Below are 23,678 nucleotides of genomic sequence, written 5' to 3'. Positions count from 1 at the left end.
TCTTTCCTGATAAGAGAAATAACATACATGTATAAAGCAAGTTAAAAACTTGCTCCACTCTCAAAGGAGAAAAGAAGAGAGAAATCCCATCTGTAGGAATCTCTGGGTTTCAGGAAGAAAGTGGCACAGTTATTCAATCTAGACCTTCCTTGTCAAAGGGTTTGGCAAGGAAGATGTAAGGAAAAGATACTGTGTGTTGGCAGCATGAGCAAAGCTGTGGAGACAGGAGAATTTTGAGGGGGTGGGGTGGAGGAATGACTAGTATTTTTATTTGGCTAGACTGAATACAGAGTATGAACCATGAGACAGGAAATGTAGATTCAAGTTAAAAGGGAAGACTTTAATGCTATGTATTTACTTAATAGGCAATAATAAGTACTGTAAAGCTTTTGAAGTGAGAGGATAAAGAAGATAACCAGTAGCATGTCAAAAGAATTCTGAAGAGTTATGAAGTTAGAGAGAGAAAGAGGGAGGTTGGGAGGGAGGGAGGGAAAGAGAGAGAGAGAGAGAGAATTGATGAATGACAAGGAGGGCAAAAATGTGAAGCCACAAGGATTTGTGAGTATTTATTTGGATTCTATTTTATGGGAAACATGTAATACTAAGCAATGGGAGAAGATACTCATTAAATTATTATCCTGGTATGATTCCAGGGAGACAAGACAACAGAAGTAAAAGATAGTGTATGGACCTACACTTGATGAGTGAAAGAGGAAGAACACAGAAGGTAAATAAATGAAAGACATTTAGGGAGTAGAATTGACAGTGTATCTGGATATATAAGGCAAAGAAAAGGGGGAGGGAAATTGAATCTTCTAGGTTGGGTTATTAAAGGTGAAATGGCTCCATAAACTGAGAAAGAAGAGAATGAAGAAAAGGGAAATAATCAGTTATATATTTTATTGCATTTAATTGACCTGAGAAAATATGGTAGGATCTTTGTGATGTAGATCTGGAGCTCAACAGTCTTAGATATATTGTCTGAGTGGAGTTCTGTCAAGTGGATTGCAGAAAGGGGAAGGACAGGGTTAAGGCACAGCAGAGATACAGTCTAAACTGGGTGAAGTTATTACCTGCAGTAGGTGGAAATGAATTGAGCAAAGGTTAATTGCAAAATTTATAGCTAAGAATCAAAACAGAAAAACCCATACATTCTCAGGTTCAAAGAACTATCAAAACCCTGAGATGAAAAGGTCAAGTGCTAGGGGAATGCAGCAAGAGCTTCTTGAGAAATGAGATCAAAGGTGGTAGAACAAGTTGAAGAATGTTTTCTGCAGAACTTCTTTTAGGGGGAGTGTTGTGTTTGGAAGAATTACTTTAGGTAAGCAGTGAAACTCCAATGCATTTAAGCAACAGAAGGTACTCAGTCAACCCCTATGAAGGGAAGAAGGAATAAGTGGAGCACAGAGCAGGTGGCAGGTCTATTCCACTCCTCAACAGCCGCTTAATCTTATGCAACACTGGGGAGAACCATGGAATGCTTGGAGATGATTTTCTACAGAATCCCGAAGAAGAGCTGAATTTTGGATTCAAGGTTATGAAGCAGCAGCAGGGAGGTCGGTGAGCTGTATTTTTATATTGATTTCCTTACAGTCAAAGAATGATTGCCATTACTGTTGTAATGGTCATTACAAACCAAGGAAGACCAAATTTACAAAGCCACATCTAAATTATTTAGAAGATTGATGGTTTTGAGCTTCAGCTCTATTTGTTTGTTCATCCCCTCCTGTCCAAATCAATATAAAAAAATGTCAAATTGAGCAAACTGGTGTTTTTAGCCATTGGTTATAGTTATTTATTTTTAAACATTTCTTGTACGCACAGAAATGAGAACATATGCAGTGGTTTTCAGAGGTTCCCACGATGTTCTTACAGTGTTAAGTCTTTGTTGACTTAATCTGGTTTAAGACAAAGTGAACTGAAATTGAGTTTCTTTCATATCTAGGTTGATAGATTAGGAGGACGACTTTTCCTTTTCGTACTAGTAGAATATTGTGTGTGTATAACAGTGTTAAAAGCCGAATTTTGATAGCTTTTCAAATGTCCCCTGGTACAAGACTTTATGTACGAACCAGAGGGCTTTTCCTTTGTGGGAGTTCTAAAACGAAAGGCAGAGGCCTTTGCATCACTTGACTCCTTTTTATTAACTTTGGGTAATTGCTCAGGGTAAGAAATGAGGGCAAACATGGCATATTTTGCTCTTCTCTTTTCCAGAATGCAGATGACCATTTAAAACTCTCTCCTAGCCATAGGACTTTGAGGTGTCATAAATGAGATCCTTGACAAGCTGAAAAAAAGGGAGGATAGTACTTGGATAGCACCCACTCTACAAGGTTCATTGTAAGGTGCAAAGGTGTGTAAGACAGAAACTTGGTCACCAAACAACTTAAAATCCAGATGTGTTTAGAGATTTGACTCTCAGGATACAGTTGTGAGACAATCGTGCTTTGGAACCTATCTTACCATAATGTTACTGCCTACCTGGGTGTTAGGCTTTGGTCATTAGGCATTTGTCCAATAAAGCTGGACTTTGGATAAATGTATGATTTCATTTATTTCTAAATTCAGAAAATATTTATCATATTCTTATTGGTGTAGGCAATAGAGATTAATGAGAAGGGATGTGTGTGTGGGAACAAGACTACCGCAAAGGGGCTAGTTTGGAGGCAGTTGCTCTAATACAGACACTGAGTATAGAAATAAGTAAAGGGTGACTCTCAACTTTCTATGGTGGCTTGGTAGATCTCATGGTCATGTAGAGAGAGAGAGAACCACTGAGACAGTTATGCATCTGAAAACTGGTTGTTGCCAATACTTTAAATTCTGAAGACCTCAACTTCTACGTATAAATGTTAGGAGGTAAAGTTAATATTTTTCTGTTTTAAAATGTGTTATTAAATTTTTAATTGAAACATAATAACTGTATATATTTATGGGGCACAATTTGACATTTTAATATGTGTATACAATGTATAACATTTGGATCAGGGTAATTGGTTATATCCATCACTATAAATGATGTTTCTTATTTATATCAAAATAAATAATTCTAATATTCATCTCTAATTCATTTGAATTTGGTATATTTGTGAAATTCTTTATTTGTATTTAATTAGAAAAATAATCAATGGATTAAGTTTAATTTCCTGATCCTGATGTTTCCTGATCCTTTCTATAATATTATAGTTTCTGTTATACACAAACAGGATCAATAGTTAAAATTTTTCCTTACTCTACAATCCATTTTCCCCTCCTTTTTGGCTATTATATTATGTTAGCATTTTAGGGTACTACTTTTATTGGCATGTATTTGACAAAGTATGAGGACATTATTAACAGTATTTCCAAAGTGATTTTGAAAAATTTTTATTTACTAGAGAAATAAAGAGACATAGACATACAGAGAAAACTTATCCACTGGTTCACTTCCCAGTGCCCACTGCAGCCAGGTCTGGGTCAGGGTCACAGCCAGGAGGTTGGACACCATCCAGGATTCCCACATTGGTGGAAGGAACATAAAAATTCCTTGAGTCATCACTGACTTCCATTAGCAGGAAGCTGGAGTCAGGAGCCAAAGCCAAGAATTGAACTCAGGGACTCTGATTTGGGATGTGGGCGTCTTCTTTCTTTAAAAATTCATTTATTTATTTAGAAGTCAAGTTAGAGGGAGAGACAGGGAGAGAGAAAGAAAGATCGTCCATCTGCTGGTTCACTCTCCAAATGGCCACAATGGCCAGGGCTGGGCCAGGCCGAAGCCAGCAGTCAGGAGATTTGTTTAGGTCTCCCATGTGGGTGGCAAGGCCCTAGACACGTGGTGCTCTTTTGCTGCTTTACCCAGGCCATTAGCAGGGAGCTTGATTGGAAGTGGAGGAACAGGGACACAAACTGGGGCCCATATGCCAGTGGGGGCAGGCAGCAGCTTTTCCCAGTATACTACTGGGAATGGCCTCCGGGAATGTGGGTTTCTTAACCATTAGTTTTAACACTTGTGCCCCAAAGTGATCTCTCATCTTGTGTTTTCTACCAAGGAAAATTTTAAAATTTTATGGTTCCTGCTGGAACCATACCTTTCTTTGTAGAAAATAAGTCCCTGTAAGTAATACCTTTTTCACTAAAAACAGGTAGTCTCCTTCAAAAAATATGATTAGGGCAGGCCTTGTGGTGCAGCTGGTTAAGCCACTGCTTGGAAAATCCCCAATCGTAGCAAGGTGCTTGGGATCAAATCCTGCTGTCATTTCCAATTCAGCTTCATGTTAATTCATGTGGGAGGAAGCAAATGATGGTCCAAATGTGAGATACTAGATAGAGCTCTAGTTTCTTGATTTCTGCCCAGCTAGGCCCCTGCTATTGCAGGCTTTTGGGGTGTGAACCAGTAGATGAATGATCTCCTTCTCCCTGTTTCTCCCTCTCTCTGTCATTCTTTCAAATAAATAAATAAATCTTTAAAAATATTAGTATAGCAAAACTGTTTTGAAAAGAGATGTCCATAGGTAATTTCTCAAAACTATTACTTGCTAATGGGCAAAAATATTTTGTTTTTACTAAAATGAACAGAATACAGGCCCAAGGATCAAGAGGGAGATCTGAATACATAATACACATTTTCTATATAAATAGTAGCTATTCTTGGGGCAGGTATTTAACCTAGCAGTTAAAATGCTGGTTAAGATGCCTGCATTCCTTGTTGAGGTACTTGGTTTCATGAGCCAGCTCTGGTTCCTGATTCTAGCTTCCTGAAAATGCAAACCCTGAGAAGCTGCAAGTAATCTCTCAAGTAGTTGGGTCCCTGCCACCCACTTAAGACTCCTGGGATGGGTTCCCATCTCACAAATCCTGTCTTCAGCCTGGCCCAACCCTGACCACTACAGGAATCTGGGGAGTAAAACAGTGTACTGGAGCTCTGTGTGTATGTCTCTGTCTCTCTGCCTGTCAAATAATATTTTATTTTATTTTTTTGTTTTTTTATTTATTTTTTTATGTGCAATTATTTTTAATGAAAAATGCCAGAATAGTTCTAAGTCATCATTCTTTTTTTTCTTTTTTTATTTAGTAAATATAAATTTCCAAAGTACAGTTTATGGATTACAATGGCTCCCCCCCCCCATAATTTCCCTCCTACTCACACCCCTCCCATCTCCTGCTCCCTCTCCCATTCCATTCACATCAAGATTCATTTTCAATGATCTTTATATACAGAAGATCGATTTAGTATATATTAAGTAAAGATTTCATCAGTTTGCACCCACACAGAAGCACAAAGTGTAAAATACTGTTTCAGTATTAGTTATAGCATTACTTCACATTGGACAACACATTAAGGACAGAGATCCCACGTGAGAAGTAAGTACACAGTGACTCCTGTTGTTGACTTAACAATTTGACACTCTTGTTTATGGCGTCAGTAATCTCCCTAGGCTCTAGTCATGAGTTGCCAAGGCTATGGAAGCCTTTTGAGTTGACTGACTTCGATCTTATTCCAACAGGGTCATAGTCAAAGTGGAAGTTCTCTTCTCCCTTCAGAGAAAGGTACCTCCTTCTTTGATGGCCCCGTTCTTTCCAATGGGATCTCACTCGCAGAGATCTTTCATTTAGGTCTTCTTTTTTTTTTTTTCCAGGGTGTCTTGGCTTTCCATGCCTAAAATACTCTCATGGGCTCTTCAGCCATATCCGAATGCCTTAAGGGCTGGTTCTGAGGCCAGAGTGCTATTTAGGACAGCTGCCATTCTATGAATCTTCTGTGTATCCCGCTTCCCATGATGGATCTTTCTCTCCCTTTTTGATTCTATCAGTATTAGCAGACACTAGTCTTGTTTGTGTGATCCCTTTGACTCTTAGATCTATCAGTGTGATCAATTGTGAACTGAGATTGATCACTTGGACTAGTGAGATGGCGTTGGTACATGCCACCTTGATGGGATTGTATTGGAATCCCCTGGCACGTTTCTAACTAAAAAAAATTATTCTTGATGCTTCTGACATCTCATATAGAGCATCTAAAGCAGGGACCTGATGATGAACATGATTCACATGTATAGGGTGGTTTGATTATAGTAAGACTATTGCATGAATAGTAGCTGTAGTGACATTTTGATTGGGAAAAAATAATTTATAAGAGAGATAATGTCTTTGAATGGTAAAGAGATTCTGTAATAAAAATTACTCATTTTCTTTTGTTATATTTAGGATAGTACCTCGTCTATATGACTAGTGAAGTGGTTAATTTATATCACTACAAAAATTTATTATTTTGGAATTGAATAAATTCAGTAGAGGATGGTGGTGAAGAAGGGGATGTTTATACTAGGGAATATTTCTATATTATAAAATTGTGTTTATAAGCTCTATGAACATTACTTATGAATAGTTCATCTCATTTTATGATTTTAAAAGCATATTTGTTATTCAGAATAGGATAGGGATCATATTAATTCTAATTTTTTTCATCTCTGTGCACTGTTTCTCCAAGATGTTTCAAAATGGTAAACATACATTTTACATGTTAATAAATAACATTCCATCTAAAGTAATGTGCCTTACTAACAAGGTATTTTGGACATAGAATTTGTTTTTTAAAAAAAGATAGCTTTCATAAATGTCACTTTTTTTTAAATTAGAGTGGTTAGAATGAATCTGAAAAGAGCATAATGAGACGTGAATGCCTCAGAATTAGAGAGTAGTGTAATGTGGAATAACAATCTGTTCATAGGATGAAATTGGTTGATTTTAACTTGAATGCCTTTTATGAATGAAGGTCATTTATAATGTATAAGGGTAATTAATATATTTTAAAAACTAATTAATTAATTAATTTAAAACTATTTATTTATTTGAAAGGTAAGCTGCAGAGAGGGAGGGAGAGACAGAGGGAGACACAGATCTTCTATCCGCTGGTTCACTCCCCAGATGGCTGCAACAGCCAGATCTGGGTCAGGCTGAGCCAGGAACCAGGAATTCCATCCTAGTATCCCATGTGGGCTGCAGGGGCTCAGGTACTTGGGCCAAGCTCAGCTAACCCTTCCCAGGCACATTAGTAGGAAGCTGGATCAGAGTCTGGTATCCCAAGTAGTGGCTTATCCTGATGCATGACAACACAGGCCTCCTAATTTATTTATCTGAGAGCCAGAGAGAGAGAAAGAGAGAGAGAGAGAGAGAGCAAGAGTGAGAGCGAGAGAGAGAGCAAGAGTGAGAGCGAGAGCGAGAGAGAGCTCTCATATGCTGGTTCATTCCCCAAATTCCCACAATGGCCAAGACTTGGCAGGACCAAAGCTGGGCTCTCAAATCAGGTCTCCCAGTGAACTACCACTGTTGCTTCCCGGGGTCTACATGAGCAGGAAGCTGGAGTCAGGAGCTGGAGCTGGGAACCACACCTAGATACTCCAATAAGGGATGTGAGTACCTTAATGGACTTATTAATACTAGGCTAAATGCCTGCCCCATATATTTTATTCTGTGACATCTTTTAATACTCCTATTTTCTTTTGAGTGGCTGGTCTTTTTTTACATGATTTCTAAAAGCTTCTCATATATTAAGGAGGTTAGCCTTTTATCTGTGATTTGAATATCAAATACTTTTTTCCATTTTTAGTTTGTGCTTCTATTTTTCTTATGTTTTAGTTATATTTTGCTATGTAGTAGTTTTAAATTTTTGATTAGTAAGGTTTGTTAAACTTTTATGAGTTCTAGATTTTGAGTCACAATTAGAAAGGTCTTCCCATTCCAAGGTAAGAAGAAAATTCACCCATATTTTCTTATAGTGCATTTGTGCCTTTGTATTTTATACTTAAATCTTTAACCCATTTGGAATTTATCCTAATGTACTGTATGAGATATGTACTTAACTCTATTTTTTCCAGATGATATTCTTTTCTAAAAAATATATTTATTTATTTATTTATTTTGAAAAAGATACGGAGAGAAGGAGAGAGAGTGAACAGAGAGATAGGGCTAGGTCTTCCATCTGCTGGTTCACTCCCCAAATGGCTGCAATGGCCGAGACTGGGCCAGGCTGACGCCAGGACCCAGGAGCTTCTTCCAAGTCTCTCACATGAGTCAGGGGCCCAAGGACTTGGGCCATCTTCCACTGCTTTCCCATGTGCATTAGCAGAGAGCTGGATCAGAAGTGGAGCAGGTGGGACTCAAACCGATGCCTATATGGAATTCTGACACGGCAGGCAGAGGCTTAACTTTCTGTACCACAGCACTGGCCTCAATGATATTCACTTTTTACCAAGTCCTTCTTATGCTGCTGATTTGAACTTGTGCTTATTTGGGTCTACTTCTCGACTTCCAATCCAATTCCATTATTTTATCTATTCCTATGGAAACCACAAAGTATTTCATTAGACAGCTTCTATATTATTTTCAATATATAGAAAGTTACACCTTCCTTCTTGACCTGATTGTTCTTGCTTATTTATCTTTCCATAAAATCAGCTTCTCCTATTCCAGAACGCAGCCTTAGTATTTTCATTCTGGTTGCAATAAATTTAGAAATTAAAATTTAGGAAGAATTGACATACATTGACTTTATCCAAGAACAAGGTCTGGCTTTTCATTAGTTCAAGTCTACTTTTTGGTCCAGCAGGTATGTTTTAAAGTTTTCCTCATTTAAGTTTTGCATATTACTTATTAAATTTATTGCTAGGCACTTTTTGTTTCAATTATAAATAGGGCCTTTTATTTGGCAAGGAAATATTGTATATATACACATATATAAACATACATATTACATATAATTTTGGAAAATTTATTTTATATCCTGCTCTCAATCTTAATTTTCTATTTTACATATATATTTTCTCATTGGTTTTCTTTGATATATATATGTTTACATATGTTAATTTAAAAACTGTATGTTTCAGTAATTTTCCAGACATATGATCACATTACCCATAAATACTGACAATTTTACACTCTTTTTCTAATAGTTATTTCTTTGCTTTCTCTCTTGCTTCTAGTTCTCTTGACTGATAACTCCCAGTACCAGTTTAGATTAGTAGTGGAAGAATGGGCATCCCCTTTGTCAATGCAATCTGCTAGTGTTTTCCTATTAAATTTGAAGCTTTGAATCATCAAATTAATTTTTAGTAAGACGCTTCTATTTTGTTTCAGTTAAATAACTGATTTGGTCCAACATAAGATCTCTAAATGTTCAACAATAAAGGGTTGGTGAAGTATGTTATGGTAGATCCATTGAATAGAAAGGTCAGAGTAGTTACAAAATAATATTTTCTGTTTTAACTCATTTTGTTGTTCAAAAACCTGAAGTATATGCAAGAAATATATTAGAAAGTATATTTAATACATGATCTAAAATTTATAAGTATGTAAACTGGTGACAGGTAACATCAACTTTTAATTAATTCATAATTTTTAAAATAAATCCATGATAACATTTTGGTACAATTAAAAAACTTAGAAATTTATTAAAAGTAGAACTGTGTTCTTTCTATTCTTTTCGGATCCCTTCCTGTTTTATTTTTAATTCTTTTTGTAATACAAAAGTAATGCTTTGCTATTTAAATATCACGAAATGATCATAATGTTTATCACTTATTCTTTCTCAAATGGCACTAAAATGATGGTGTAGAAAGAGATTTGCAGGGAATGGTGCTGTGCACAGCAGTTTAAGCTACCACCTGCAATGCCGGCGTTGACTTCCAATCCAGCTCCCTGTTAATATGCCTCAAAAAGCTGCAGAAGACGGCCCAAGTCCTTGGCCCCTGCACCCATGTGGGAGACCTGAATGAAGCTCCTGGCTCCTGGCTTTAGTCTGGCCTAGCCCTGGCCATTGTGGTCATTTGAGGAATAAACGAGTGGATAGAAGATCTCTCTCTTTCTCTCTCTCTCTTCCTCTCTGTAACTCTGCCTTTCAAATACTTAAAATAGGAGCTGTCATTGTGGTGCAGTGGGTAAAGCCACTACCTGCAACACTGGCATCCCATATGGGCACCAGTTCGAAAACTGGCTGCTCTACTTCTGATGCAGTTCCCTGCTAATACACCTGGGAAAGCTGCAGAAGATGGCCCAAACACTTGGGCCTCAGCACCCAAGTGAGAGACCTGGCTTAGCCTGGCCCAGCTCAGCCATACAAAAGATCTTCCAGTGGATGGAAGATCTCTCTCCTTCTCTCTATAAACTCTGCCTTTCAAATAAATAAATACATCTTTATTAAAAAAAAGAAACAAAGAGGCTTGCAAGAAGGCCACAAGGAAAATGAGTACAATTGATTCTATTTGGTGGATTAAAAATTTTGACAACTAGCAACTCATTGAGAAAATTTACTTCATTAAACTTTTTTTTTGGCATTGTTTTCTTCCTTGTTTAAGTGTGCACAAAGTCTACAGCTTCAATAAATTACTGAATCCAGAAAGCAGATGAAGTAGTGATATTTGACTTGGCCAAGGGGAAGAGGGGCTAACTGAAGTGCTTGGATGGGAGTGGCACTTAGTGTTGCAATGCACTGTGCAAGGTGGTGACGGGGAGTAGGGTATAATGTTGAGCAAGGAGGATTGCCTCCAAGTTGTTCACTGACCTGTTGGACCCCTGGGTGCCCTTCCCACCACAGATAGACAACTGAACTGGTGTATTCCACTCTAATGGTGCCGTTAGCGATGCTATTTCTCGGTGAAGTCAAAAGTTACCTCTTTGGAGAAAATGTATTCTTTGATAAAGAGTTCCTATTAAAAAAAAAAAAAAGGAGGGGGGATTAGCCAGAAAATAGAAAAGAGCACTTGGGAATAAAAACTGTGTTTGAAATAGAAACTTGAGTAGAAAATTAGAAGATGAATTTAAGGAATTTTCCTGATCCAGGATTTTTCAATCTTGGCATTATTGACATTTGGAGCTGGAAATTCTTTGTTTGGAGGAGGCTGTTCTGTGTGTAAGATGATTGACAACATCCTTGGCCTCTATTCATTAGATGCCGGTGCAACCCCACTTCCCTGTAGTGAAAGCCAAAAATATCTCCAGATATTGCCACATGACCCTTGGGGCAGAGGAATCAACCCTGCCTCACCACTCCCTGCTTTTTGTACCTGTATCTCAGATAACACAAAAGGTAGAAGCAGACATAATAATCAGGTAAAAAGACAATAGATTTAGAGAATGATATAGATGTTTCAGTATCCTACTAAGAAGAACTCACAAAGAATGAACAAAGAAAATGGAAGGGAGGAAATTAATAGAGAAATCATAAAAATCAATTTGCAGATAAAATCAAAAGACCCCCTTAGTGTACAGCACAATTACTAACAAAAGAACCCATTCTAAGACACATCATCATGTAATTCCAGGCTAGTAGGTATAATGAAAATATTCTGGAAAGAAAAACAGACTAGATACAGAGTGGGAGCTAAAAAGGATTTAGAGGGATTGGCATTGTGGTGCAGTGGGTTAAGCTGCAGCCTTCGATGCTGGCATCCTGTATGGATACTAGTTCCAGTTCTGGCTGGTGCACTTCTGATCCAGCTCCCTGTTAATGTGCCTGGCAGCAGAAGATGACCCAAGTATTTGGGCCCTTGTACCCAGGTGGGAGACCAGAATGGATCGTCAGGCTTCTGCCTGGCCCAGTCCTGGCCATTGCAGTCATTTGACGAGTGAGCAGGTAGATGGAAGGTATCTGTCTCTATGGGCCTCTCCTTTCTTTTTCACTCTGCCTTTCAAATAAATTAGTGAATCCAAAAAAAAATTAAAAAGGAAAAAGGCATTAAATGTTTCAATAGTAACACTGGAAGAATACTTTTAAAATGTTGAGGGAAAATGATTTTTCAACCACTCTAAGTTATCAAGCAGGAATATAAACAGAATGAAGACATTTTCAGACATGCAATACTCTAAAAATTTATCCCATATACACCCCTCCTGTGTAAGCTACTGGAGTTTGTTTCAGCAAAATAAGAAAGTAAATTGAAAATCATGTGTTTGAGTGTTGGAAGATAACATTGGTGGGCATCTGAAAAAAGTCTTGATGCTTTTGGATAATATTTAGGCTAGATTTTTTTTTAAATGTAAAAAAGCAAGACTATCATTAACTCTAGGGACAAAAGAACATTTTCTTCTTTCTTTTTTAGTATTTATTTATTTATTTGAGAGGCAGAGTTATGGACAAAGAGAGGGAGAAACAGAGAAAGAGGTCTTCTATCCAGTGGTTCATTCCCCAAATGGCAGCGATGGCTGGAACTGGGCTGATCCAAAGCCAAGAATACAGAGTTTCTTCTGGGTCTCCCACGTAGGTGCAGGGGCCCAAGCACTTGGGCCATCTTCCTTTAGCAGGGAATTGGATCAGATGTAGAACAGCAGGTACTTGAACTGGCACCCACATGGAATGTCAGTGCCACAGGCAGAGGCTTAATCTACTATGCCACAGCACTGGCCCCTAGAACAGGACATATTCAAGAAGAATGTTATCATGAGACATTACTTGATTAAAAATGCATTATATTTATGTTATCACCATGATATAAACCCTAACTACTGATCTGAGTGGCTTTGTTGGAGGAAGGGTGAAGGCCAAGGGGTGGTGGCAGTGATGTGTAAAGAGCTGAATGCTGAAATGCCATGACAAGATGACAGTGAATAATGTCCAACACTGAAAATCAAGGCACATTGGCATATCATTTAGGAAATGAAGACTCCGCAGAAGAGTTGTATGTGGAACACAGGATGAAGATAGGTGAGGAAAAGTGGGGGAGGGGCTGAGAAAACTTATGGGTGGTTTTTTTTATAAGCTTGTAAATACCATGTGAATGTTCACTCATGTCTATTATTGTCATTAAAAACAAAAGCACAAAAAATAGCAATACACACACGTTACAGGAAAAAAGTCACAGAAAATCAGAAGCGATGTCCAGAATTTCACCCAGCAATATTAACTGTTGTTAATATTCCAAAATAGTTCTCTCCAGAAAAACTTTGAAAAAATATGAAAGTAGTTTTAAATATGAATAAAACCTTACAGAAAAAATGTTATTTTTAAAAATTTATTTGAAAGGCAGAGTGACAGAGATAGAGGGAGAAACCTAGAGAGAGAGAAAGAGATCTTCCTTCTATTGTTTCACTCCACATGTGAGTGCAATGGCTGGGACTGAGCCAGGCAGAAGACAGGAGCCTGAAACTCCATCTGGGTCTCCCACATTGGTGGTAGGAACCCAATGCTGGTGTCCTATTCTGCTGTGACATTAGCAGGGAGCTAGATTGGAAGCAGAGCAGCTGAAACTCCAGCTGGATTTCTGACAGGAATGCCAGGATCACAGGTGTGTGCCACAATGCCAGCTCCTGAAAATTCTTGATATCTTAACACTATCAACACAGAAAAAAGTATTTCCTTGGGATTAATCTTTTTGATAAAATCAACTTTTCTGATCAAAATGTTTGGCATCATTTGAGTTATATTTCCACCAACAGCACAGTTGAGAATTAAGGCACTTTTGAAAAATACTTTAATTATCTTGTTACTTTAGAAAGAAGCAGCTTTGGGTTTTGATTTTCAAGTAACTGGCTCTATTTAGAAGTTTAAGAATTCTTGGTATTGTGGTGGAATGGGTACAGCTGGTGCCTGTGACGCCGGCATCCCACCAGGGAACTGGTTCGTGTCCCAGTTACTTCACTTTCCATCCAGCTCCCTGCTGATGGCCTGGGAGAGCAGTGGAAGGTGGCACAGGTCCTTGGGCACCTGCACCTGTGTGGAAGACTCGGAAGAAGCTCCTGGCTTCTGGCTTCAGTCTGGCCCAGTCTTGGCTGTTGCGGCCATTTGGGGAGTGACCCAGCAGATGGAAGATCTCTGTCTCTTTCTCTCTCTTTCTTGCCCTCTCTCTCTGTAACTCTGACTTTCAAACAAATAAATAAATCATTAAGAAAGGGAAGAATTCCGAAAACAAATTCATCAGGAACATTTGTAGCTTTTGTAGTTTTTCTCTTTTTAATTGTGGATGAATATTTCTCTGAACTTTTCTTGAACTGCTTCAATGAACAAAAATATAAAAGTACAATTCAGCCTTGATACTTCATATTTAAAATGCAGATAAACTTCAAAAATATAGAATTTGAAGGAAGCATTCTTAAAAAGAGAAAAAGGGGATATTGCTAAAACAAAGTTAAGAAAAATTAAGGATTTAAATGTGAATAATGAAATGGATGTGCTTCAAGAAATTAAACGCCATTAAAGTTTTCAAAAATATAGTTTATAAACCCTTTAACCTTCCAAGATCTCTGAGTGCTAATTAAAAGTTTCAACATTCAATTACTATTTATTGAATTCCTCTCATACCTCAGACCTTTCCTTGAAATAGTCCCTTATATTCTGTTTAATTTCAGAACAATAGGGCTTACTTAGTGAGGTATTTGTAGAGAGGCCTGCTACGAAGGAATGTAGTGGGATATAGTAGAGTGTGGTGGATTTCTGAGGGGTTCCTGGCCTTGGTTACTGCTGCTGGTGGTAGAGAATTATGCCCATGAAAGATAATGACGGTGCATTTATCAGGACAGAACAGAGCAACTGCCAGCCACCAGACAAGCACAGGAGAGTGCCGTGGGAGGTAGTCCTGATGCAGAGTCCTGAGGTGAGAGCTGTGCTTTCTGGGCTGACCTCATGAATGTCCACACATGACCATCTGGCCCACAGAGTTATGAAACAGCTGTGTGTGTGGGAGGCAGCTATAGGACAAAACAAAGTTTTCAGGTACCGTGCACATTATGAAGCAACTATGATGAAACAGACTGTGGTCAAAGAGCACTGGTGTTCTGGTATGCCTGGAGAATCTTGGGAGGAAAAGGGGAACAGGCCCTTGGGGCCAGTCAGATCTCCCTCCCTGCCTGCCTGCAGGCTTCTGTTCCTGCTTATGGCAGGAATAGGGTTTGTCTTCTCCAGGTCGGTCTGAGGTCCTTTTGCCACCACGCGGGTCTTCAGAGGTAACTGTGAATCAGTATTTCTGTCTAGCAGATGAATAAATTGCACTTCTCAGAGGCATGGAGAGCTAAAGTCGGGCTGCTCTAATACACGGACAGAATTCCAGGTTCTGATTTCAGTTCTACTGCTTGCCTCTGAAAGTGGGCAGGTTGTGTGAGGGTTTCTGTGTGTGTATCCTGTGGTCCATATATGCAGCAGATATGTGTATATTTGTGTGCATGTTTTATATAAGGTCAAATATGTCAGCCCTGGATATTTATGGATATTTCTTTTTTTTTTAAGATTTATTTTATTTATTTGAAGACAGAGTTAGAGAGAGAGGTACAGCCAGAGAGAGAGAGAGGTCTTCCAGACACTGGTTCACTTCCCAATTGGCCACAATGTTCTGAGCTGAGCTGAGCTGAGCTGATCTGAAGCCAGGAGCCAGGAACTTCTTCCAGGTCTCCCACACGGGTGCCGGGGCCCAAGAACTTGGGCCATCTTCTGCTTTCCCATGCAATCAGCTGGAAGTTGGATCAGAAGTAGAGCAGTGGGGACTTGAACCCACGCACATATGGGATACCAGTGATACAGGCCAGGGCTTTAACCCACTGAGTCTCAGCGCTGGCTCGTGGATATTTCTTGCAAATAACTGTCCTGCATTATTAATGGTGGTGTTTACAAGTTATTTATTTAGAACTTATCTCTTTCCCAAAAAAAAAAAAAGCCTTGTGATTGCTCTTCGCTAATTATAATTGCCTAAAAAAAATACCTTTTCATTATTTTTATTCCATTCAATGCAAGCTGCTCCATCCAGAACCCCTGATAGCTTTTCGAGTCTGTATGTAACAGGTCGGAAGGTGTATTTCGTTTCAAACTTTATGTGCTGGGCATTTTGGGACTCAGCCAGCTCCAAAAAATTTCCAAGTCCCACTTTCACACCCCGACAGCAGAGGGTGATTTTCCGGGATTCCGGACAACGCTGCTCCAGAGAGAGAACACGCCTCTTTCACACACGCCCCCTACCCAGTATGGAACGCACCTGCAGCCCCAAACGGGAACGGGGCGGGGCTCGACTTTGGCCATGTCAGACGTGGCAGGAAAAGTCAGCAGTCGCCCTTTCATCTCGTTTCTGATGATCACACCAGGCAGTGCTTCTATACAGTATTTGGGCATTTAGAGAAGAATGTAAATTCGTGATCTAAAAAGATTTTTGGTTACGTGGCGAGCCCAGGTACTGACGGGTGCGGGGGCTGACTCTCACAGCTCTCCCCACGCGTGAGCTTGCTGAAGGAAAGTCCGGGGGCCGCACGCTGTACCCCAGGAGAGGGTAATCTTCCAGGAGTCCACCGCACACCACCTCGAGTGTTCGCGATTTCGAGCCCTTTCCGGAACTCAAGTTCCAGCACCCGAAGGTCGGCCCCGCAGCCCCGCCCACTTTGGCCGGGGGTCGGAGCCGCGCGGAGCCGGAGCCGGAGCCCGAGCCCGAGCGGCCGCGGTCCCTTTAAGGAGCCGCTCTGCGGTAACCCGAGCCCGCAGTCCGGGCGGGCGCGGCGGCCGCGGCGGTAGCTGAATCCTCAGCCACTGCTCCTCCAAGCGGCCCGGAGCCCGCGGCTTCCCTGGCTCCCGCGAGCATCTCGTGGGGGTGGTTCTGGCCGGCGCCAGCCCTCGGGCCGGGCTGGATGACCAGGCGCCTGTAACCACCCGCCGCCCTTACCCGGCCAGGCGCAGCCGCCGCCCGGGCGCGACTCGCCCGGGGACCCTGCACAGGTGACGCCTTTTGCCCAGGGGCTTGGGGAGGAGGGCGGGCTGGCTATGCCCCAAGGTTCCCCAGCGCCTCAGAGCGCAGCCCGGCTGGAAGGGGCGCCGCGGCTTCCCGCCCCCGGCCTAGCGCGGCCGAGGGCTCCCGCTCCTGGAGGCTGGGTGGGCGTCCCGCACGCGGGTGTCGGCCCGGCTCCGGGGCGGGCTCCAGCAGGTGTGCGTGGCGGGCGCAGCATCCTCCCTGCCCGGCGGGCCCCAGCTGTGCTCCCGGAGCAGGTGGTGTCCCGGGCCCGAGGCCCCCGCGTTCCACTCGCGTTTCCCGGCTGCGCGATTGAGCTGTCCTGTCTGGCAGCATCTCGCGGGTCTGAGCTCAAACGGGGTGGGTGCAAGCCTTTGGGCGTCCAGGGAGCGCATTCTTGTTAAGAGACCCGCACACCATCCGGCGCATCAAGTGGGTAAGTCCCCTTCCCCCGCGCCGCTGCCCTCTCAAACAAGTGGCTTTTATTTACCCTTGCAGTTCTCAAGTGGGTCCCATTTTTAGCTATCGAGTGCTGGAGTCTAGTGGGAAAGGGTTTGGGCGAAGAGTCAGGGAGAAATCGGTTTCTATTTCCAGCTCTACCATTGTCACCCCTGGCAAGTTTATGAAACTCAGTGCCTCCGTGTACCCCGCCATGAAATGGGCTGCGTGATGTCAGCGTTTTCCTACTGCCCCCTAAACGAGAGGACAACCTCTGTGGCAGCGTTGTGCGTTGACCAAGTTTATTTCAGAGACACTGGCTGCTCTACATTTTCTTGATGGTACATGCTGGAGTGTTGTGGCACGTTGTGGCGCGTTATGAAATTACAGAGTGATCCTTGACTCTGTAGAAGCTAATCCAGATTCCAGTTTGGGGACGGGATGGAAGAATCTGTGTGGATGTTAACGACTGACGTGCCAAGTAAGAAAACAGTGGTCATTTTCGTGAAGTCTTGTGGAGACAAATGGCCCTTGGGTGGTGGTGGTTTCAAGCCGGAGGCTGCTGTGGGAGCACCTGGTATAAATTGGAGTGCAGCTTCACTTTAGTGTAGCCAGTTACCAGACCCTTGTTCCCTTTGCAGTGTGCTGTGTATCAGGTGGAGAACTTGCTCCCCACACCTCTCCTTGTGAGTGCTTGCATTTTCCTTCAATTGTATGGGTGGCACAGAGTTAGAAACATGTACTCCTACCATCTTGGAAAATTTGAAAGAATGGCTGCAGGGACCTTGGGTTTTAGCGAATTTGTCACCCCGCTCCGTGATTCAGAAAATAGCTTTGAGAGTGTTTTGTTTTCCCTGCTCCTGCAACTCCAGAGTGGGGACCTTTCCCGTGTGATCTTGCGTGAGGTTTACCTGTCTTGGCTGGATGCCTGGGATCCAGCTGCTCAGTCAGTCATTCTTGTTTACACTATTAGCTTTCTGTTTCTGTTCATTTCCCTTTACACTCTCTTGACCCTGGTGGAAGGACTAACAGCTTTTTTGCTTCTAAAGCCACGTGCTTGGTGGTGACTGGGAATGGCCGAACCTGGGTGGGAAACTCTGAGTTTGCCGAATCTTCGTTGAGGTCTGTGGAATAGACCCTCCAGGAGCATGCAAGTCACTCTGTCATCTTCCTTTTTTTGAGATCTCCATTGGAGGAAGAGTCATTTGATTACCAGGGAAGTCTTTGGAGCTGGAGGTGAGCTGTCAGAAACCTAGCTCAGTGCTAGGCTGATTAAGAGCATTTCCTGCAAAGGTGTGGAGAGGAGACAGTATGGGTTTGGAGAAGTGGAGAGTTGGCAGGGAGGGGATGTGGGGGTCCCTTCCTGTTGCTAGATAACAAGCAAAACTGTAAGGGGAACCCTGGATCCCTGAATGGAAAAGGGGGAACAGGATGGGTTGCAAAAAGGGAGTGGAGGGCTGGCGCCATGGCTCACTAGGCTAATCCTCCGCCTGCGGCGCTGGCACACCGGGTTCTAGTCCCGGTCAGGGCGCCGGATTCTGTCCCGGTTGCTCCTCTTCCTGTCATGCTCTCTGCTGTGGCCCGGGAGTGCAGTGGAGGATGGCCCAAGTGTTTGGGCCCTGCACCCCATGGGAGACCAGGAGAAGCACCTGGCTCCTGGCTTCGGATCAGCACCGGCTGCAGCGGCCATTGGGGGGTGAACCAACGGAAAAGGAAGACCTTTCTCTCTGTCTCTCTCTCTCTCACTGTCCACTCTGCCTGTCAAAAAAAAAAAAAAAAAAAAAAAAAAAAAAAAAGGAAGAAAAGAAAGGGGGGTGGGGGAGTGGTGCAACTTCAGGGCAAATCCTGCAGTGTGGTGGTGTTGGATCAAACCTTCTCTTCCTTTCTGTCTGATTGTTCCTTGCCCCTCATGGCCAACCACAGTTGCCTTGCAGTTAACAGAGCTGCCTGCCTCCAGAGCTCCCAGGGCTTATCTTCCTCTCCCAAAGCTGGCCTCACCTTTGTTACAGGAAACCCTTCAGACCCCAATCCAAACAAACATCCCATATCCTACAGATTAAGAGCTCCTGTAAGCTCCAGGAGCTCTTGGAAGGTTAAAAAGTGAGATACTCAGTTGGCTGAGAAGAGGAGAGCCAACAGTCTACACTGAGATACAGAAAACTGTGGTTTTTCTGTTGTGGAAGATAATGAATGGATTGTGTGGGGGAGGACTGTGGGCACTTGGACAAGGGAGGGCAGGCCTGAGGCTCGCGTTGTGCTGGACAGCTTGTGCCCCTGTCCTTGAGAGAGGAGAGGATGCCACCCAGGGTGTGCAGCCACCTTCTTGCACTTTCCCCCCTTCCCTTTGGCTTGTGAGGGGAAGATAGCCTGATGGAGGCGGGGTAGCCATCTGTTCTCGAGGATGGGAAACAGACTTTAACTGATAGGGATGAGCTGTATTTACCTGGCACCGGCATCAGCCTCTGGGGTGTTACACCAGAGAACGCATTTCATGAAAGTGAGGCTAATTTTGTAAGAGAATTGACTTTTGGTGGCATTTTTTTTTTCTTGTTGGGGATGAAAGATAGCACACAAAGAAATGGAGTCCCACTGTTCTGAGGCTTGTTATTCTTGGTCAGACAGTTAGATGTGCCGATCCCAAGCCTGAGAAGGCAGGGCAAGGCAGGGCTAGCAAAGGGTGTTTCTTTGCTCAGAGCATTGGGCTGTCAAAGGAGAAGGCAGTCCTCTGGATGCCCGAGGAGGAGCTTGTGAATCAGTGCAAAACACCAAGGTTTTTTTGAAAATAGCCGATGGAGAAGACAGCTGGAAGTCTGTTCAGAGCCCGAGCCTGCATGGAGGAAAGGAGTTGCTGAACAATGGGACCAGTATCTTGGGAGAGTTTGACTAGATGAACAAAAGCTTGTCTAAAGCAGTGTTTTCAAATATTTATGGGTTACAACAGGGCGAAATGCACTTTTACACTGAGACCCAGGAAATAAGTAAGTATGTGTGTATCTAAAGCAAGTTTCTATTTCTATTCTATTTCTATTTTGTGTTCTGAAAAACTCTTAACCTATCAGTGGATCACGGTCCACTGTTTGGGATTCTTTATCTAGTGTGTGAAAAAATAGTTTGTAGAGCAGCAGGCTGGACAAGGCATTGGAGCTGCTTGTGGAGGAGGGAGGGGCATAGAATTAATTGTAAGCTGTCTTGGTGGGGACAGAATGGAGCTGTAGGAACTCATTTGGTGTCTGATGGAAGAAGGACTCACTAGATGAAAGACAGCTAGACGGGGCAGATGCAAAAAAGAAAAAAAAATCTACCCACCAGTTCTATCTACTTCAAAGTGGTTTAAGCAAAGGGGAAGTGTGGAAGCTGTGAACTTGGATTTGAAGGTTTCTGTGGAGCAGATTTTCCTTTGTAGTTCAAATGAGAAGACAAATGGATGCAGAATAAATTGGCTGGTGGATGTAGGTCACGTCCGCTTTCGTAGGCTGGACAAGGAGCAGAGGCTCATGGTGCAGAATACTCATATCTCCTCTTCCAGCTTGTAGAAATTTGAGCAGAAGTGGATGAAAAATGTTCCTTTGAAACCCCATTTGCTGATCAAACTCACTAGGAAGTTGGCCACTGGCCTTGCAGAAAATTGGGAACGTATTGGCATTCCGTTTTATAAAAGGATTAGGCTATCAAGGCTTCCTCACAACTTCTACTTCATCATCTACCATCAAACTCTGGCTTCTTGAGGAAACAGGGGAAGCAGCAGCTTGCATGTATGAGCCAATTCCAGTTGGTGCCCTGCAGCTGATCAATGGCAGAGTCTATCTCTAGGCTTTTGTTTCCTTTTCCTAACAATTAACATCTGTCTCTAACACCTAACAAGTAAAACAAAGCCTGGAGAAAAAATACACAGGTATCAGAGTTCACCCAAGGCGTTGCTTGGTTACTGCTTGCTTCTATCATTGACATTCGACCTGGTTAGAGCCTCCCTTTGACCCATCGAGGCCTTGTCTGGTTTTGTTACTTCAATGGATATTTTTTCCAGTATTTGACTTCACTCTTCCTCACCTGTCATGTGTTTATTTTCAACTCCGATTTCTCTGTTATCTCAGACCTTTGATGAGGTGAGAGATATTCCTAGGGAGCCCAATTCTGGGACTTGGAAAAATTGTCTTAGTCAAGTTAACTATTTGTTTTAATCTATTTGAGAAGCAGAAAGACAGTGACGGAGCTCTTCTGTTCTTTGGTTCACTCCCCAGATGTCTGCAACATCAAGGACTGGGAAACCAGGAACCAGAAACTCGATTCTGGTCCCCCACATGGGTGGCAGGTACCCAAAGTACTTGAGCCATCAACTACTGCCTCCCAGTAGCTGGATCAGAAGTAGGGGTGGTACTGGAAGCTGGGCACTTTGATAAGGCATGCTGGTGTCTCAAGTGCTGCTCCAAATGCCCACCCCCATCAAGTTATTTTATCTAGTTTTATTCAAATAGGCTTGAAAAACCTTTAAAAAGTGTATTTTGAAGGCATGGAAAATTTCTTCCTATTTGATATGTATTTATTTAATGGAATGGGAGGAAGAAGAAATTTTCATTGGATGAAAGATTTTGAACAGATTTGAAAGTTCCCTAAGGGGAGCCTTGCACTAAAAAAGTCTAACATTTCAGGGACATGAGTCTTTTTTTTTCTTTAAAGATTGATTTATTTATTTGAAAGTTACAGTTACACAGAGAGAGGAGAGGCAGAGAGAGAGAGAGAGGTCTTCCATCCAATGGAACTGCACCAATCTGAAGCCAGGAGTCAGGAGCTTCTTCCGGGTCACCCATGCAGGTGCAGGGGCCCAAGGACTTGGGCCATCTTCTACTGCTTTCCCAGGCCATAGCAGAGAGCTGGATCGGAAGAGGAGCAGCTGAGTCTGGAACCGGTGCCCATATGGGCAGGCCAGGGTGTAAACCTGTTGCTCCACTTCTGGCCCTGGGGACAGGGGAATCTTAAAACTAGTCTTGGCCACTTAACATGTTTTGCTCTAATATATATATGTATATATATATAAAATATTAGATGATTATTGAATTTAAATTAAATGCTTTATAATTTGTTCTGTGCTATTTCAAGGACTTTTTTTTTTTTAAAGATTTATGTATTTATTTGAAAATCAGAATTACAGAGAGAGAGAGAAGGGGAGACAGAGAGAGAGAGAGAGAGAGGTCTTCCTCTCTACATCCACTGGTTCACTCCCCAGTTGGCTGCAACAGCAGGAGCTGTGCTGATCCGAAGCCAGGAGCTTCCTCTGCATCTTCCCATGCGGGTGCAGGAGCCCGAGGACTTGGGCCATCTTCCACTGCCTTCCCAGGCCATAGCAGAGAGCTAGATCAGAAGTGGAGTAGCCAGGACTTGAACCAGCACCCATATAGGATGCCAGCACTGAAGGCGGTAGCTTTAACTGCTATGCCACAGTACTGGCCCCTCAAGGACTTTTAAAAGACTACAGCTATGTTTACATTGAGTAAGATTCCTTGCCTTTTCCTATTTTTCAAACCTGAATGGGCACTACTAAACAAATCAACTTCTTACATGCTTTTCACAAAGTGAAGGAATCCAGGACTAGGCAAAGGTACTAGTGGGGAGACCAGGAGTGGGGCCTGGAGCAGAGGCAGCCTAAATATTTTGGCCACCATCCAAGTCATGTCTCCGAACCAAGCCCTTTATGATGGTCTACATTTTGAGGGCTTGAGAATGCTTTGGAGCCTCAAGTCCCTAAGTGTTTTATTTAGTGCTTTGTTTATTACCAAAGTGAAAACAGCTCATTATAAAAGACATTACAGAGAAGCAACACTCAAGAGAATGGGGAACAAACTTGCTTCTTCTGCATTCTGTGGATCCTCCTTGCCCATGCTTGGCTCCCAAACACAGCCCAGTACCAGTTTTTGGTTTAGAGCCCTCCAGAGGTGTTTCTCCACAAATGCCAAGATGTGCCCACTCATTTACTGATGAAAAATGTGTCATTTTGCAGCCTGCCTTCCAGATCACTTTGTTCGTTTAAATGTCTGCACTATCTGACAGTCTCCCTGTTGTCAGTGTATTTAACCCTTCCCCTGTCGACAGAACCTAAGTGACTTTTGGTGCTGAAGCGTCAAACACGCTTGTACATGCATCTTTTCAGACTTGTGTTAAAGTTATGTTGAGGCTGAAAGATCAGTTCACTAGTATGCGCCTTATTTTATGAGTCAAGTAACATAGTGCTCTCAAATTCTGCTCTTTAATTCCCCAAATGTTCACTCAGCAGCAAAGGCACAGCCACGGATTCTGTGGGGGATTTCCCAGTGGGGCAGTGTGCAGCCCTTGTTTCCAAGAGCTTACTCTGTAGTAGGAGGATCAGGCATGCACACTGAGTATAGTAGGCTTAGTTTTATTTAGACCCTTCCTTGTTCCACCAAGGATTTGGGTATCTTACCAAGATGCACACAATATCATAAGATAGTAAACAGTATGGAACAGGAAAATGAGTTGGAAGGATGAGGCTAAATAGCGTGTTTTTGGAGTCTTACCCTCTTGTTGTTGGCAGCTGTGGCCCTAAGCTCTCCAGCAGCCACATGG

The 23,678-nt window shown here is 42.4% G+C and overlaps 1 protein-coding gene and 1 long non-coding RNA gene across 11 annotated transcripts in view; one reads left to right on the top strand and one right to left on the bottom strand.

The window, feature by feature from the left end:
* Positions 1-1,327: 1,327 nt before the first annotated feature.
* The window catches only part of TLCD4 (TLC domain containing 4), an 86,827-nt gene continuing 64,476 nt past the window's right edge, over positions 1,328-23,678 (top strand). For 2 of the 10 annotated variants that reach the window (XM_089337048.1, XM_089337049.1), the window contains exon 1: positions 16,366-16,654. The gene's annotated coding sequence lies outside the window, so the exon portion shown is untranslated. Of the gene's footprint in view, positions 1,557-15,982; positions 16,119-16,166; positions 16,300-16,349; positions 16,655-16,775; positions 17,101-17,258; positions 17,584-18,087; positions 18,339-23,678 lie in introns of those variants that run through there. The other 8 variants (XM_089337044.1, XM_070078007.2, XM_089337046.1 and 5 more) reach the window with 8 other exon arrangements.
* LOC138850596 (uncharacterized) lies at positions 12,052-16,059 on the bottom strand. The gene is made up of 2 exons (XR_011390565.2): positions 15,927-16,059; positions 12,052-12,376 (listed from the first exon to the last, which is right to left on the bottom strand). It is a non-coding gene; the product is annotated as an uncharacterized LOC138850596 (long non-coding RNA).

The sequence above is a fragment of the Oryctolagus cuniculus genome, chromosome 7 (genome assembly GCF_051225735.1).
Source record: "Oryctolagus cuniculus isolate XC-2025 breed Fujian yellow rabbit chromosome 7, ASM5122573v1, whole genome shotgun sequence".
NCBI classification, from domain to species: Eukaryota; Metazoa; Chordata; class Mammalia; order Lagomorpha; family Leporidae; genus Oryctolagus; species Oryctolagus cuniculus.
The sequence above is the reverse complement of the archived record's forward strand: the minus strand, read 5'-3'. Positions and strand labels throughout refer to the sequence as shown.